The sequence below is a fragment of the Petaurus breviceps genome, unplaced genomic scaffold (genome assembly GCF_028583685.1).
Source record: "Petaurus breviceps papuanus isolate PSGF00001 unplaced genomic scaffold, PetGlider_PUasm1.0 90491, whole genome shotgun sequence".
Taxonomy (NCBI): Eukaryota; Metazoa; Chordata; class Mammalia; order Diprotodontia; family Petauridae; genus Petaurus; species Petaurus breviceps.
Window position 1 is genome coordinate 1,067,425 of NW_027187263.1, and position 17,187 is coordinate 1,084,611.

A 17,187-nucleotide genomic window follows, 5' to 3' on the forward strand; every position below is an offset into this window, starting at 1 on the left:
TCTCTCTCTCTCTCTCTCTCTCTCTCTCTCTCTCTCTCTGTCTGTCTATCTATATCTTCCTTCCCAGAGAGGGAGAAAAAGAGCATGGTTCATTGGAAAGCTTTTGTGTTGTTGTTTCCTGAACTCTGGCAAGATTTAATTACCAACACTAAACAGTGATTACTTTTTGTTTTCTTTTTTTAAAATCACCATCTGAATAAAAGGAATTTTGAATAGATACAGCTCAGTTCCAAACTGGTCAATGTCTGCAATCCCATGCATTTCTGGATGAAATTTGTAATAAGCAAATAAGGAAGTTGCTCTAGGCCTAAATGCATTCTTCAAATTTATCATATTATGCCCCAGTGCTATCTACTGCTATCTATCTCTTCTTTAATCCTCTGTTCACAGTAGCACATAGAGACTTGTTTTTTAGATTATGCTCTGCCTACACAGAAAAATATGACTTCCAAGCAAAATTAATATAATTTTACAAGACTATTAAATTTTCTCCAGGTTGTAGGTGTAGTAAAACTAGGGATATCAAGAATAGATGACTATAAGAAAATGCCTTTTCTTTTGATATTGTGCTGTATTCAGTCTTTTGTTTAAATGCACAGCAGAATGATTCCCCTATCTCTCACTGGAAGAAAATGTTTTCAGATCCCAAAGGAGGAACTTAGAAAAGCAGGCAAAAAGGAAAAGGAGAAGGTGTCACCATGTTTTTGTATATTTTTAAATATCAAGCTCAGAATGTTGAAAAATTATAGGGGAAAGAGAGAGAGACACACAGAGAGCGAGAGAAAGAGAGAGACAGAGACAGAGAGACAGAGAGAGACAAAGAGAGACAGAGACAGAGAGACAGAGAGATAGAGAAAGACAGAGAGACAGAGAGAGAGAGAGAGGAGAGAGAGAGAGAGAGAGAGAGAGAGAGAGAGAGAGAGAGAGAGAGACAGAGAGAGACAGAGAGACAGAGACAGAGAGAGACAGAGAGAGAGAGAGAGACAGAGAGAGAGAGAGATCAGTTCACTCAGGAGAAGTAAATGACTTGGTGTAGTGGTTAGATTTAGGAAACTCTAGTTTCAAATTTCACTGCCGTCACTAGCTGAGTGACCAAAGGTCACAAGTCACTTAACCTTTTTCAGTCTCTTTATTCTTCTGTTCAAAGAAATTGTTGGAATAGGTGACCTCTAAGATTCTTTCCTCCACATCTTCATTCCCCTTCTCACCATAAACTATGTCATTATGTTCTCATTATGTCATTGTGTGGCTCAGTGGGAGACAATGAACCCATCTGGAAGCAGATACATAACCGAGGACAGACATGGATTCAGAGAGATGGTCAGATGAGGCAGGAAGTGATTTCAAGAAGCATGACCCTTCAGAGCAGAGAATGGTGCCAGCTATGGAATCAAAATAGGAACAGACTCTGAGAACCCAAATGAATAGCTCACCTACAACAAGTTATTGAGAATGTGACAAAGGAAGGAAGGAATGACTTCTGGTTCATGAAGAATGAGGAGTTGTGAATTATTCATGACCACAAATGTATCTTACAGGTGTGACTCTGAGTCTTCCTTGCCCTACAAATGCTGTATGTATTGGTGGTAGAGAGAGGCCCAGATCTTTTTTGGAAAATACATTGTACCAATTATTCTTTCTATAGTATATTAGTAAAGACCTTTGCTCAGGGCTTTTCAAGTTTTTTGGCTAATTGTCAATGGGAAATACACTGATGGGCACATATGAGCTACAATCATAGAGTTAGACTTACCTCCAGAAACTGAAAGTAGCAGCCACCCACTTGGGTAGCAACCTAAGAGGACTTGTGTAAATAGGAGAAGTGGCACATAAGTGGTGTTCCATAATGATAATATGATCATAGGATAATGAGGTCTGATAAGCAGTCATCAGGGCACTCAGCTGGTGTGAGCCCCTCATGTGGAAAAGTCTGAGAGCCTGCTTCCAAAAAGGCATGATGACATGGATTAAAGTAACTTGTGGAGATAAGGAACATATACAAATGTTATATAATGAATTATAACTTGCTAGGCACATGATGAAAAAGGACTTCATCTGGACTTGCAGCTAGAGTGTTTTCAAAAAGATGTCAGGCTACTGATGCTTCTGGATTTGCTGGTATTAAAGTAGGACAAGCTACTGAGAGCTTTTGAGTTAAGGGCCATGGGCCTTCTCTTGGAGTCAGCACGAATCCTAAGAGTATGTGACCTTATTGTTGCTTGTGCTTCTATTGTGTCCATTTGTGTGTGTGTGCACACGTGTATGTGTGTGTGTGTGCATGTGTGCTTCTAGTTAAAGAAGACTGAAAATAGCTATGACCTTGTATGCTCCAAAATATCCAGTCATCCACCAGGAAGTTTGGGAATAGAGTTCATACTGGGTTTCTAGCTACCCAGTGAGTCCATCACAAGACCCAAAAAAGTGAGAAGTGACCTTTGGGACCCAGCCCAACAATAAATGAGATCCAAAGAGATCTAGAGGCTATGCTGCATTTTGATGTCAACTTCGTGGGATCAGTGATTTGTAGAAACTGACATTTCTGAGTCCATTCACCCTGGAGACTAAGGGCATGTAGGAGAGACTATGTTTCTCAGGTCTTGGGAGGAAATGTTTGAGCATTTGTGTTGGCTTAAAATATCCCTTCAAAAAAGCTACTTGATGCTAAATGGTTAAATGGAACTGAAGTACTTATCATGGGCAGTTAGTGGAAGTAAGCCTAGAACTGGGGCTTGAACTGATAGTAAGTAGGGAAAAGTACTCTCAAGAATATCCCTGGAAAGTTGTGTGTGTGCATGTGTGTGTGTGTGTGTGTGTGTGTGTGTGTGTGTATGGGGGGGGGGCATGTAGTTGTTCTCACTCTAGCAAAGGGAGTTCAGTAAGTAATGGTCTATGAGAACTGAAGAATTATAAGCTATTTCAGAGATCACCTACTTCAACTCCTGGCTAAAGGATGTGTTCTGTCTATCTGTTCCTATGTGATATTAGATCAGAATTAATAGAGAACTCACTTTCTACAAAGGAGACTCATTCCACTTTAAAATAGTTATTTTTTCCCTTATATTAAGCTTCAATCTTCTTCTTTTTGCTTTTTGCTCTTTTGGAGGGGGGAGGGCAGGGAAATTAGGGTTAAGTGACTTGACCAAGGTCAAACGGCTAGTAAGTGTTAAGTGTCTGAGACCGGATTTGAACTCAGGTCCTCCTGACTCCAGGGCCAGTGCTTTATTCACTGCACCACCTAACCGCCTTAATCTACAGTTATATCCACACATTTATAGACATGTTGAGCTGGAATCTAGAGGTCTTTTCGTGCTGTCCCTCACTTTGTAGAAGAGGAAATCAAAGTCCAGGGAGGTCACCTGAAGGAGGGATTAGATTTCTTTTTCTTCGTCCTAAAGGGAAATACTGGAAACAATGGATAGAAGTCCCAGAGAGTCAAATTTGGACATGATGCAAGAACACATTCTTAATAATTAGAGCCATCCCAAATTGTAATGAGCTACCCCAGGAAGTAGCAGGTTACTCTTCCTTGGCCTTCTCAGTTATGTTTTGGAAAGGATTTTCATTAAGGTGTGGAACTAGATGACCTCTGAGATCCCTTTCAACTCTGATATTCTGGGGAGCTCAGGTCATGAAGGGCCCGAGATCATGCGGCTAATTGGTGGCAAAACAGAGGCTAGAGCCCAAATCTTCTTACCCCAAGTCCAGTGAACTTTCCAGTAAACTACCTCCAATATTGAGACAGTCTCTTTATGAATCCATCTTATTTCTCAAACCTAACTCAATGTCTCATTTAAACAAAACCATTTTAAGCTAAAATTTATATCTATTTCCAAACTTTATTTTTTTATTTTAAAATTCCTTATTTTCTAAAAACATGTAAAAATGTTAAAAGGAAAAAAATCACTGTGAGAAAAAAGATTCACTAAAGGAACCATTGATAAGGAATTATATTTCCCATTTGACTATCTCGTTATGATCCTATTGAACATTTAATGTCTAAAATCTATTTTGAAATGATCTTATTGAACCCTTAATGTTTGAAAACTAGTTTGAAATGTTCAATGAATCTGCAGACCTGCTGAGTTTGCACATCTCCAGTCATTTAAATATTTATTTGATTTATAGGTGGTTCTCCATGCTCGGGCCCTTGGGTAAATTCACAGTAAATTACCCAAATGGTGCGTATCCTTGGAGATTTACCATCCAAACCACATAGAAGGTAAGATTCAACAACAACAACAATAGCAGAAACATCATTACAAATCACCCCTCCTGGCCAGTAATAGGCCCCTTGTTGGAACTTTTGGTAGTTGTCACATATCTGTGGGGGTAGACATAATACAGGATGGAAGGGGAATAGATGGGAATGCTAAATATCATAGGAAACAGGGAAGGGCTTCTAACATGGCTCCAGTGCTACCTTAGAGTTTCACATGCCGCCCTGTAATCAGCCGCTATGTCAGAGAGGGTGATGGTTTTACCATTCAAGGGAAGTGTTCTTTCTTAGCTAATCCATTATTTTTGATTCTCTGCTTGTAAGGACCTACAAGGCACAGTAGGACTCACCTGAGAAGGGAAAATAGCTGGAAGAATGGGGCATTGAAGGGCAAAGAGGAATGTTTTGTTTTGCTATGCCATTTATGTGAGGAAGTTTTCTAACTGAGAACCTGGACACAAGAAACCATTTTCCTGGGATGGAGAGAGGATGCAGAGGAGGGGAGAGAAGGAGGTAAAGCTCAGCAAACCGAGTAGCTCGGGCCAGTAACCAGTTAAGGGACAGGTGTACATTGTTCATTCGTTTCACAGTGAGTCTATTTTCTTATTTCTGCCAGTGAGATAGATTTCGATTTATATCTACCAGGGGTTTCAAAGTCAGGCTAAGGAAAAGGCCCGGATTCCGGTATAGGACAGTATATAGAATAGGCTGCTTCATCACAAAAAGCAGGTCAGGTATTACAATCAGGATAAGGGAATTGCTTCAAGGTAAGATTAACACTTTCAGGGGCTTGAGAATCAAGATTTCTAGGAAGGTGAGGGTCTAGTCATGATGAAATTTTGAAAGTCCAGAAGAGAGTTTAGGAGAATAGATGGGGTAGGGCCTTTAATTATAAAATATAAATTTGTTAGCCTGTTATTTAGGGCTATTCACAACATACATTAATATACATTAATACACATATACACAACATACAAAATATAGCTTTTTCTTGCTATATTTCTATCTACATTATCTTTTAACCTGCCACCTTTTATCTACTGCCTGCTCCCTCTAGTCACTCCTGGTGCATGGTTGCCCACTATGTCTAGGCCCAACTCCACCCATGCCTCACTTCACTCTGGAGCCCTCTTGCTAGCTACCTTGCTACTCACCATTCCCCATTATCCTCCTTTCATTATGAAACCATAATCAAATCAACTTTTCTGTTACCATTTTAAGCATGTTTCTTTACACATTGTGGTTCTACCCACAATCCAAGCAGTTTTTCAAACCAAAATTCCTCACCTTGACTACCCTTTCTCTATTCCCAAATCCACACAGAGCCAAGAGTAAGATTCTAGAAGGGCTAAGGCATCTAACAGCTTTTCCAAATGGAATTCATTAAACTAGAGAAGTAAAGACAATTTAACATTCAATCCAAACTGGAGTGGGCTAACTGACTTAGAGAATGGAATCTCAATGTATAATGTTTTCCTTTTGTTATTTTATGCCCCTGTACATATCAGGTGCCCCATTTTAGAGATAAGGAAACTGAACCTGAATATTACTTAGCCTCTCTGTTACTCACTTTCTTCATCTGAAAAAAATGGGAATAAAAATATTTGTACTATTTAACTCATGACGTTATTATAGGGGAAAAAGCAGTTCATGAGTCCCAAAGTGTTTTATAAAGGTAGCTTATTAATTAATTAATAATTAAGTTCCTGACACTAATGAAATCCCATTAAAACTGAACTTAAATGTAAGTGAACACCTTTCATCTCTAGTTCCTTCATTTGAGTTCTTAAACTTGTATTAGTGATTATATCAGTTAGGAATTGTTGTACAGTGAGTTTCCTGACTAGTGCAAATAAAGAATCCTTCTGAAATTATTATATCTGGGATCTGCACTGCATATGTCCATTGGGCTGGAACCAATGACCATATTATATAATTACAACTTCAAATAGCGTCAATTCAAATATATGTGACCACTTCAAGGGATTCATTATTAGCACTAATCAAGGCCCAGCAGTATGCCCCAGACACTTCCCAGTATGACCTTGGGCAAATCATGTAATTTCCCCTGTTTGTCAGTTTCCTCATTTGTAAAACAAAGTAGTTAGACTAGACCCCTGATAGCCTTTCCAGCAGAGGATCTGTAATCTTCTGATCCATTAGATTATTCTGACTCACATCATATATTGTCTCAGTTTCCTTATTCTTCTAGTGATTTCCCATTCAGCTGAATATATTCTATGCCATTGGTATTATGAATCTATCCATACTTTCTCTAACAGAACTTAGGTATTCTAACTGATGTCTCTTTCAATGGGGTAGAGGATGTGAGAGCAGAAGTCTGCCTGCTAAAGGTTGCTTTCTGCTTTTGAAGTTCCGTTCTTTCAGTAGACTTTTCTTCTTCTAGGCTTTATGAAAAACCACCTACTCACATTTTGATGAAAACTTCCAACTTTTGCTTTCTAAAGGAGAGGAAAACAATACAAGCAAGAGACTGAAGGTGGGGTGGAAGACTGTTGGCTTTTGATGCCTCTTCATCATCTACTTTAGGAACTTCTACAATCAATTGAAATCTTCTTATAGAGAGAAGCCACTGGAATGGCCAGTGGTGCTTAGAGTTTGGGGAAAGGCAATAAAAAGTGATTAGGATGTAAACATGGAGAATGTTTATATAAGAAATAATATGACCAGTTTTCAAGGAACTGAAGACATGGGTCCAGGGGAGAATCAGGCTTGAAGTCTGCCAGTAAACTTTCTCTCTATTGCTTGTAGTAGGGTATGCATTTATTCATGGCAATGGTGTCAGAGAGGGAGAGAGTGTTGGAAGAATTTTTAGGCATACCAAAGCAAGCAGACAGATTGTGGTACAGTCATTGGGGTAGAGACTTAGAGCTACTGATAGGTATCAACTTTGTCAGTCCAGGTATTCATAAAGGAATGCTCAACACAAAAATCTTAAAACATAAAGATAAGTAAACTTTATTTTTTTCCTATCATTTCTTATACCAGAAAAAATTTAAACATAATAATCTTCTTGAAAAGTGGTGTAATATAGTGAATAGAGAACCAGCTTTGGAGCCAGGAAAACCTGGATGAAATAACACCTCTGAACACAACTGACTGTGCTACTCTGGGTAAGTCACTTAAACTCTCTGTGCTTTAATGAACTCTCAAGTTGTAGAAAAGGCACCAACCTGAATTGGTAGAAGGGATTTTCTCATCTGGGAGTTCCCAACACTAATGAAATCCCTAATTTTATTAACATCACCCAATCTTATCCTTCATCTATGTAAAAACCTGAAGTGGTTCCATTTCTTCTAATTCAAAACCTGTTATTCTAACTTTCAAGGTCCTTCACAACATGGCACCTGTCAATTTACCCCATGTTACTCACTGTTATGTCAGATCTTTTCACCCTTAGCAGTTAATGGTCTGCTTGTGCTCACATCTATAACTTTGCTTAAGTGATTACTTCCTTCTAGGAATACCTCCCTCTTTCCCTCTCCCCAACCATATTATTTTCTAACATTCAAGGCCTAGCTCAAGTCTTGTCTTTTCCATGAGGTCTTCCCAATAGTTCCAAATTGTTGTATTCTCCTCTTCCTCTGAATTCCTTTATTTTCTCATTTGAATTAATTAAACACCCAATCAAAGAAGAATTTGATAGTTGAACTTATCTTTGAGATATACAGTAATGATTCACCAAGGATGACATATGTGCAGGAAATGCTTTTGTAACTTGAAAAGCAGGTGAACCTGTTATACAGTGAGAATGAGCAGTCATAGATGAAAAGGAGGATGAGTGAGACCCTGGTGATGAAAACAATGTATTAAGACCTAGAGGAAAGTCTCCAGCTCACTAGAGCTCTCTATGGTAGTTTTATGGCAGAATATGGACACAATTGCTCAGGATGAGGATGTAGGGAGAGGTTGTGATTTGTACCATTGGGGGTGGTGCCAGAATGCATCAGATCACAGATCCAATGAAGTGTCAGGAAAGGACGGTATGGAATGAATGAAAGCTTAATAAGCAATAAGATGCCATGTGCCAAGCACCGCACTAAGTGTTGGGAATATGAATAGGAAAATAACACAGTCCTTATTCTCAAAGGGCTCAAATTGTAATGGAGGTTGGGGGAGGAGAAGAAGGAGCACAAATAGAATGCTTTAGTGGCAAGTTGAGAGAATTTTCAGATATTTCAAAGTAAGTTGAAAGATTGTGCCTTGTAGCCATTGAGCAGATGTTTGGTATCATGGACAGATGTCAACCTTTTCTATTAAAATGTCCATTTGTGAATGGACTTCACAAAAATTATGGCCAATAAAAGCAGTGTATATTATGCCTCCTCTTCCCAACTAGTCTTCCTGAGGGCAAGCATGATTTTGTATGCACTTTTGTGTCTCTGCAACTCTTAGACAATGTTATGCAACGCTATATGCTCAATAACCATTTTATAATTTAATGAATCACATATGAAAGATTGTAATGTATAAATTATAAAAAGTCCATTAACTTGTGTCTGTCTCAGTTTCCTCAATTGTGAAATAGGTATCACAATATCACTTACCTCATGGGATTCTTGTAATTTTTGTAATCACAGATAAATCTATTGTCATCCTCCCAAAACAGAGATTTATCTTCTTTTATTGCTTCTATCATAAAAGACATCATAAAGTGCCCGTTAATTCTTAGTGTAAAGTGGAATTTAATAATAAAAATCTTTAATTGAATAATAAATATTAACATAATTTCATTAACAAATAAAGGAAACCTAGTAAATAGTGGGCTTATTATTAATTTTGGGAAATGAATCCAAAGGAGTGGAAGGAAAGTTATGAATAAGTAAACTAGTTTAATTTGAGTTCTTATGGGGGAAAAAGCATTAGCTGTAAGTCTGTGAAAAGTATAATTCATAATATACTGTTCTTAGCATTTGATTTATAAATCTATCAATAGATCTATAACATATCTTATCAATGTGGGTTTCTTTCCCCGCTAAAGGTACATTGTCTAGTGCCTAACATTCTGGTAATGGATCTCTAGGGATCTACTTAGGCTGGTGCCTAGTCTAGCATCAGGACCATACTCAAAGTCTTTCCATTTTGGAAGAAGATGTAAGACCTTGCACTTCACTGGCATAGCCTTTAAGAGTTGTGTCCCCTCCGTGATGTTGTGAAGCCTTGCCATAAGATTTTTGTGGAGGTTGCTTACCAAAGGGGCATGAGAACTTGATCTAAAGTTATTGAAAAGAAAAATAGGGAACTAATAGACTTAGAGGTCTTCTTTGCTCCATTACAGCAGTATTGATATTTTGCTATTACTCACCAGTCACCTACTTATTATATTAGATCGATCTAAAAACAGTTTCACAAATGTACTAAAATAGGGGGAGGAGAGTCAGATAGAGATTATGGTGGAAAAATATCTGGGAAATTAAGTTTATTTAATAGGAGAGATGGATTATATCAAAAGCTGGTCTCAGAGTCAGCAAGACTTGGGTTAAGGTCCTGTCTTTTCCATGTGCTAGAAGAGTGAGACTGGATTAAATAGTTAATAACCTTCACTCTATACTGTAGATTGCAAAGCAGATGTTAATTTCCTTTGGAAGACAGTATTCCCTCACCAGGATGCACAATAGTTAGAGTACTGGGCCTGAAGATGGGAAGACTGAAATAAAATCTAGCAGCACTTTGTGCCTGTATGACCCTGACAAGTCCATTTACTTGTGTCTGACTCAGTTTCTTCAATTGTGAAATAGGCATTACAATATCACTTACTTCATAGGATTGTTGTAAGGATCAAATGAGGTTATATTTTGGAAAAAATGTTCTAAATCACTATTGATTAGAGAAATGCAAATTAAAACAATTCTGAGGTACTACCTCATGCCTATTAGATTGGCTAATAGAACAGAAAAGGAAGATGACAAATGTTGGAGGGGATGAGGAAAAATGAGACATTGAGGCACTATTGGTGGAGTTGTGAGCTAATTCAACCATTCTATAGCACAATTTGGAACATTGCCCAAAGAACTATAAAACCATGCATATAAACCTCAGGAACTAGCAATACCACTATTATATTTGTATCCAAAAAGATTTTTAAAAAGGAAAAGGACCTAAATGTACAAAAATATTTATAGCAGTTCTTTTCTGATGGCAAAGAATTGGAAATTGGAAGGATGCCCATCAATTAGGGAATAGCTAAACAAATTGTGGTATGTGCTTGTAATGGAATACTGGTGTACCATAAGAAATGATGAGCAGGATGCTCTAAGAAAAATCTGGAAAGACTCACATGAGCTGATGCAAAGTGAAATGTACTGTGTACAAAGTAACAGCAATATTATAAGATGACCAGCTATGAATGGCTTAGATATTGTCAACAATACCATGCTCTAAGACAATTCTGAAGTCAGTCTTACAATGAAAAATGCTATCCATCCCCAGATAAAGAACTGGTGGTGTCTGAATGAAGACTGAACTTTATTTTTCTTGAGGTTTTTTGTCTATATTTTCTTTCACACCATGACTAATGTGTTTTGCATGACTACACATGTATAACCTATATTGAATTGTTTGCCTTCTCAATGAGAAGCATGGGGAGGGGAGGAGGGAGAGCATTTGGAACTCAAAGTTTTAAAAATGAATGCTAAAAATTGTTTTTACATGAAAAATACTAGCTAATTTTTAAAGAAGGGAAAAAGAAAAGAAATGACATTATAGCTGTAAAGTACTTAGCACAGTACTTAGCCTTAAAGTACTTAGCCTGGCACATAGGAAGTGCTTTAAATGCTTGTTTCCTTTCTTATATCACTGAAATAACAATTAAAATCTGGTTAAAAAGAAAGAAAAACCTCAATATGAGTCAACAGTGTGATATGCCAGCAATGGAAGTTAATGTGATGCTTTAATTAAGAAAGGTATGTTATTCAAGACTGCCTTGTTATATCTGCCTTTTAATCTGCGTGTAATTATATCTCAAGTGAGATAGTTTGTGATCCATGTCTTAAATGAAACTGTGTTGTAATGGGGTTTGGCTATATGTAGATTCTGTCATACTCATCACATTCGATTAGAAGAATTATCTCATTTTTTTCCCAAGAGATGTACTATTTTTATTTACATTGATCTGATCAGTACATTGATTTCTATATGGAAAAGAATCTCTCTCGGGAATGTTTGATGAATGGCTATTGGATTTTCCTCTGTAGTTGGATTCAGCAAGTTATATCTATATGGGTTTAGGAAGGACACAAAGAATCATGCTTTGATGTTCGACTTTTTTTCCACAGCAGAGAAGATATTACTATTTAGTAATACAGTGTTAAGCATGTGAATAAATTACAGATTATCATTGTAATCCAATATTATATTGAATCTGGGATGATCCTGTCCTAGAATCACAATGAAGACCAGTCTAGGAGAGATTATAACTCATAAACTTTGGGTATTTCCCAAATCTGAAATTTGGTCGTGAAATTTAAAGCTCTTCCCTTAGTTATTTCTATTTCATTTCTATCATCTTTTATAATGACACCCTTTTTTTGAGAACATGTTAATTACTTGTTCCTGCTTCTGAACTATCATATAGGCCTAATTTTTAACAAATTGTGAAGTGGAAGGTTTATCTTTAGCAATCATAAGTCCTCACTGATCTGCTTCTTTCTCCTCCCTCCCTCTTTTCAGTGTTTTTTGCCCCATTTGAGATACCCAGTGTTTTCATCCTGACAGTACCCTCAGGAGGATATGTCTCTAAATGGTACTTAATAGTTTATACCTCTCCCAGGGACGTTTGCATTTAAAAAGAGGACTGGAAGCAGAAAGCAATTATTAACCCAAAGGAATGAATCACTAATAATGGGATTTCAAGCTCTGTGACAGTTTGTATGGGGGAAGATCTTTTGGAGCAATGAGGTCTTCTCTATACTCCCATAATCACAACATCTAGGTCACCATCTTCTGCCCAAGGTTGCCCTGCCTTTTCACTTGCCTCAGTGCCTTCCCTATTCCTCTCATTTAAACCATTCAGCCCTGTTCTTTTAATTGCTCAGCACCCCTCAGCACTTTTGCATACATTTCTGTATAGCTGTAATTAGTTATGGGCTGCTGAGCATCCCTGGAGAAAGTCACAAAATCAAACTAACTTTATTCACTACAAATTCATGGTATGTAACCTCAACTGGTCCCTTGTCACTATTCGATGAAATTTCTCCTCTTCTCTTATAATCACCTAATCTTGTTCCCCATACAGACTATTTTATACCTTTTCTCATCCCTTTTCACTATTAACCATACTTCATCCTCCCCCGTCAGACACACACACACACACACACACACACACACAGCAGCAGCAGCAGCAGCAGCAGCAGCAGCAGAAGACCTTAGCTTCCTTCTTTACAGTTAACACTTAAACCACATAAACATAAATCCTTCAGTTTCAGAGGCAACATGTCATAGTAGACAGAGAACTGGACTTGGAGACTAGAAAATCCCGTTTACCAGATTGTGATTCTAGGCAATTCATTCAACTACTCCATCCCTCATTTTCCTTACCTGTAGACCAAGAGGTCTGGATTCAATGACTGCTATGGTCCCTTCAAGTTCTAAATCTATGGTCCATTGATCCTCTTCTCTATTCCACAAATTGTCCTAGTATCAGTACTCTCCCTTGCCATCCTCTTTAGTTACAGAAGAGACATCCCTATATTTGTCCAAGGCTCATCCATTTCCCTCACCTATAATATTTAAAGTTTGCCAAGCTTATGATTCCACCTTCCCAATATCATGAAATCATAGCAACTCAGATTTAGAAAAAAAGCTTCAAATTTCACCTAATTCAATCTTCATTTTAATAAGAATCCTCTGTACAACATATTTAGCAAGTGGGCAATCAGCCTTTGCTGATTATCAGGAAGTTTCCTTATATGAACCCTAAGCCTGTTTCTCTGAACCCTCTACCCATTGCTCCTATTTCTGCTTCCTAGGCACAAATGAAACAAATATCACTCCTTTACAATATGAGATCCATTTAAATATTTGAAGACAATGATCATGGTCAGCCCATCCATTGGGCTAAGCATTCCTGGTTCTATCAATAAATTATAGTAAAACATGACTTTGAATAGCTTCATAGTTCTGGCTGCTATCCTTTGGATGTTCTCCAATTTACCAATGTCCTTCTAAAAGTATCATTTCTAGAACAAGACCTTAGTTCTTCTAATTGGACTATGGCTGAATATAATTGTACTATAACTTCAATTGTTCTAGATTCTTTGCTACTCTTCAACCTAAGACTGCAAAATTTCCATGTTACCTATAATTTTTATACTATGTTATATATGCCTTAATCCAAATGTTAAATATGGTCCTATGGAAAGATCAATATAGACTTAATGGAAAAGGGAAGTTCTAACAGGAAGATGGACCATTTGAGTTCATTTTAAATAATGAGTTCAAGAGGTAATTACTAGAAGGAGGGAAAGAAGGAAGGAAGGAAGAAAGGAAGGAAGGAAGGAAGGAAGGAAGAAAGGAAGGAAGGAAGGAAAGAAGGAAGGATGGAAGAAAGGATGGAAGAAAGGATGGAAGGAAGGATGGAAGGAAGGAAGGAAAGAAGGAAGGATGGAAGGAAGGATGGAAGAAATGATGGATGGAAGGATGGAAGGAAGGAAGGAAGGAAAGAAGGAAGGAAGGAAGGATGGAAGGAAGGATGAAAGGAAGGATAGAAGAAAGGAAGTAAGGAAGGAAGGATGGAAGAAAGGATGGAAGGAAGGAAGGAAGGAAGGAAGGAAGGAAGGAAGGAAGGAAGGAAGGAAGGAAGACATTCCAGGTATAGAAATATAGCCTGACCAAGGCACAAGGCTAGGAAACCACTGTATGCTTTCTAGAGTCATTCTGATTGGATGGCATATATAGCACTTGGAGGAAAATAATATCAAATGAGACTGTAGGGTCAGACTATACAGAGCCTTGAATTCTCAGAAAGGGAATTTGAAATTTACTCAGTAGGAAATGGGAAGTAATCAAATACTTCTGCACAGAATAGTGACATGACCAGAAATCTCTTACCATCTACTTTCATGTGTCATCTACTTTCCTGGCATGTTTACTATCTTTGACCATACCATACTTTCTAAATTTTAATTTATGCTTTAATTTATACTTTAAGTAATCTTTAAAACTCAAATATTCAAATTAATCTATGATATTACCAATTTAGCAGTCCATACCAATGGCCCATCTCATGCTCATTCATACCTGCCCATCCTGTGTGTAATTCCACGTCTTAATAAAAGTTCACTCCAAAGAGTTCACCAAATATTCTGGAAGCTATTTTTGCCTTATTATGATGTTTTGATGATACCAGAACATTTTGACTGTTTATGTGCCATCCTTCTTTCTTGTCCCATAACCATGGGATCTCTTCTTTCTATTATTCATTTACTAATCACCCTAGCTGTGAGGATTTTTCCCTTTAAGACTTGCTTCCATTTACTCTGCTCGTAGGTGCATGTTGCCCGCCCTCGCTAGAATGTAGGCTCCTTGAGGATCCTTGTCTTTATAACCTCAGGATTTAACACAATGCCTGGCATATCATAAGTGCTTAATAAATTCTTGTTAGTTGGTTGATTCATGGATTGATTTCAGGGTACTGATATCCTTTTCCTTTTCAGGGTGACCTCATATTGCTCCTTCTGAATGTACCATCTATACTGGGCAATTTGCTCACCTAGGCTCCCTGGACCTTTTCCTCTCCATTACTCCACTTCTGATAGCCAGGACCAACTGTCTCTCTTTGGTCATACAGTTCCTCTTCTCTCATTCTTTTACTGATTGGATTCACTCTCTATTGGAGATGGTGTCTTCTACGTGCCAGTGGCTCTGCTGAAAGATGACATGGCTGATGGGTGGTGGTGAAGGGGAGAGAAATCCTCTCCCCACCCTGAGTGGTGAAGAGTGATTTCCTCTTGAGGATTTGATTTGTCTTCTCAACTGATTCTCTTCTCAACAGAGCTCTGTCTCCTTCCTTGACTCATTCCTTAGAGAGTGTCTTGCTCTTTAAAGAGCCACTAGGGGATGTCCCAGTCCCCTGGCCATCCAAAATATAAGTGTCCTAATTCCATTAAGTTTTAAGAATTTCTTATACTTCAGGTTATGAGATGGAGACACTCCTTTATACTTTGTTTAAAAACTTAACATCTCATGGGTTTTCTCTGTTACTTTCCCCATACCTTCTATAATTTCATCAGCCAGGCTGGGAGAAAATAAATTGATCAGGGGCATCCTGAATAACACCCTCTACTATTTAAAGAAAAATGGAAATATGAATGCAACCAAGTCAGTGATAAGTACTTTGAATCCCTAAGTCTGTAATATTTGCTTGATAATTCATATTCACTCAAATAACAGTCAACTACTTAAACTTATTTGGCTGAGCTGATTGGTAGATTTTAACTCTCAGCTCTGCCCAAATTTGCATATAGATACTTCATGCATTTTTCCTTCTTTCCATAGAAAATATAGATGATAATAATAATGAGGAGGAAGTAGAAGAGGAGGAAGAAGAGAAATAATATTTATATATTGCTTACTATGCAACAGGCACTGTGCTAAGCACTCTGCAATTATCTCATTTGATAAAACAAAACATTGTTATTTTCATTTTATAGATGAGGAAACAGAAAAATAGAGGTTAAATGACTTGTCCAGGGTCACACAGCTAGTAAGTGTCTGAAGTCAGATTGGAACTCAGGTCCCAGATGTACTATTAGTGGATTGCAAGTAATAAGCATTGATTTTTGGAAATATAGAAACTTCAAAGTTAGCATTTTGTCCCATTACCTCCTCCAATCCTGGTCCAACAAAGCAAAGTTGTATTTTCCAGTGGCAGGCAGTTCTATTTCCAGTTTTATGGTAGAAGACACAAAAAGAAGAATTCAGATGAAGTATTGACTCATTGTAGTATCTTGGCAGTATCAGTTGATTAATTGTGAAAAAAATTAGAATCCTAATTTGAATGTTAAATTGAAGTTCAAACATCATTCAAACATATTTAAGGTTTAAATAATATGAAAATATATACATATTTCCATAATAATATCTTTATAGATTTTGCTACCTCAAATTTTAATATGATAATTCTAAAGTCAATGTGAAGGTCAAACATTCATGTTATTTATATTATATGATATGCATATATGCAAATATATCCTATATTTCCTTTACATCTATTCATTATATATGGTATGCATATATAAAGATAAACTTCCTAAAATATGTGTATGTTTTGCAATATGCAGATTATAAATATTATATAAACATCATAAATGATGTATGAACTTCAAAGTAAGAGAATTAGGATTTGAATTTTTCACAACAAACTTTGGTGAAATGTATAAAACCTGCTCCTATTAGTAATACAAACCATTTCTATTTTGATAGAATGACCTTTCTTGCTTATTGCTGGGATGGGTATATGTTCTTGTATCACAGCGTATAGCAACCACCAAGAGGGTATTTTTTTTTATCCTCAGAATGAACCCTCCTAATTTGTCAAATCTGTTATTTGAACCAGTTGAATCGCTAGCTTTTATCTCAATTTCTCGACTGCTGCTTAAGAGGATTAGAAGCATTGGCCAGCTTTACCAGGGTATCTCACGGTAACGAGATCAATTGCAGCTCCCAGCCGAAAATCAATGAAGTGTGGTTTACTAAGTCTGACTGACTGACTGATGCACAGATTGCTCAGGAAGAAAAAAAAAACCTTCTGCCTGGCTTCTTTAGTTACGCAAAACCAAGTCAGACAGAGACCAGAAGCCAGCCTCTTCATTTTCTATCTCAGACATTGATTGTTTGGAGGCCAGGTGGTGGTGGTGGGGATGGATGGGTAGGAGGAGAACTGAGGAAAGGGACCTGGGGTGGAGGAGGGAGTTGGAGGGATGAGAGAGAAACGTGGAGTGGAGCGGGGGGGG

At 37.6% G+C, this 17,187-nt stretch overlaps 1 long non-coding RNA gene across 3 annotated transcripts in view; it reads left to right on the top strand.

The window, feature by feature from the left end:
* LOC138141784 (uncharacterized) overlaps positions 1–17,187 on the top strand; it is a 327,266-nt gene that overhangs the window by 272,316 nt on the left and 37,763 nt on the right. For all 3 annotated transcript variants that reach the window (XR_011163257.1, XR_011163258.1, XR_011163256.1), the window contains 2 exons: positions 4,126–4,219; positions 7,226–7,350. This is a non-coding gene — a long non-coding RNA (uncharacterized lncRNA). The remainder of the gene's footprint in view (positions 1–4,125; positions 4,220–7,225; positions 7,351–17,187) is intronic.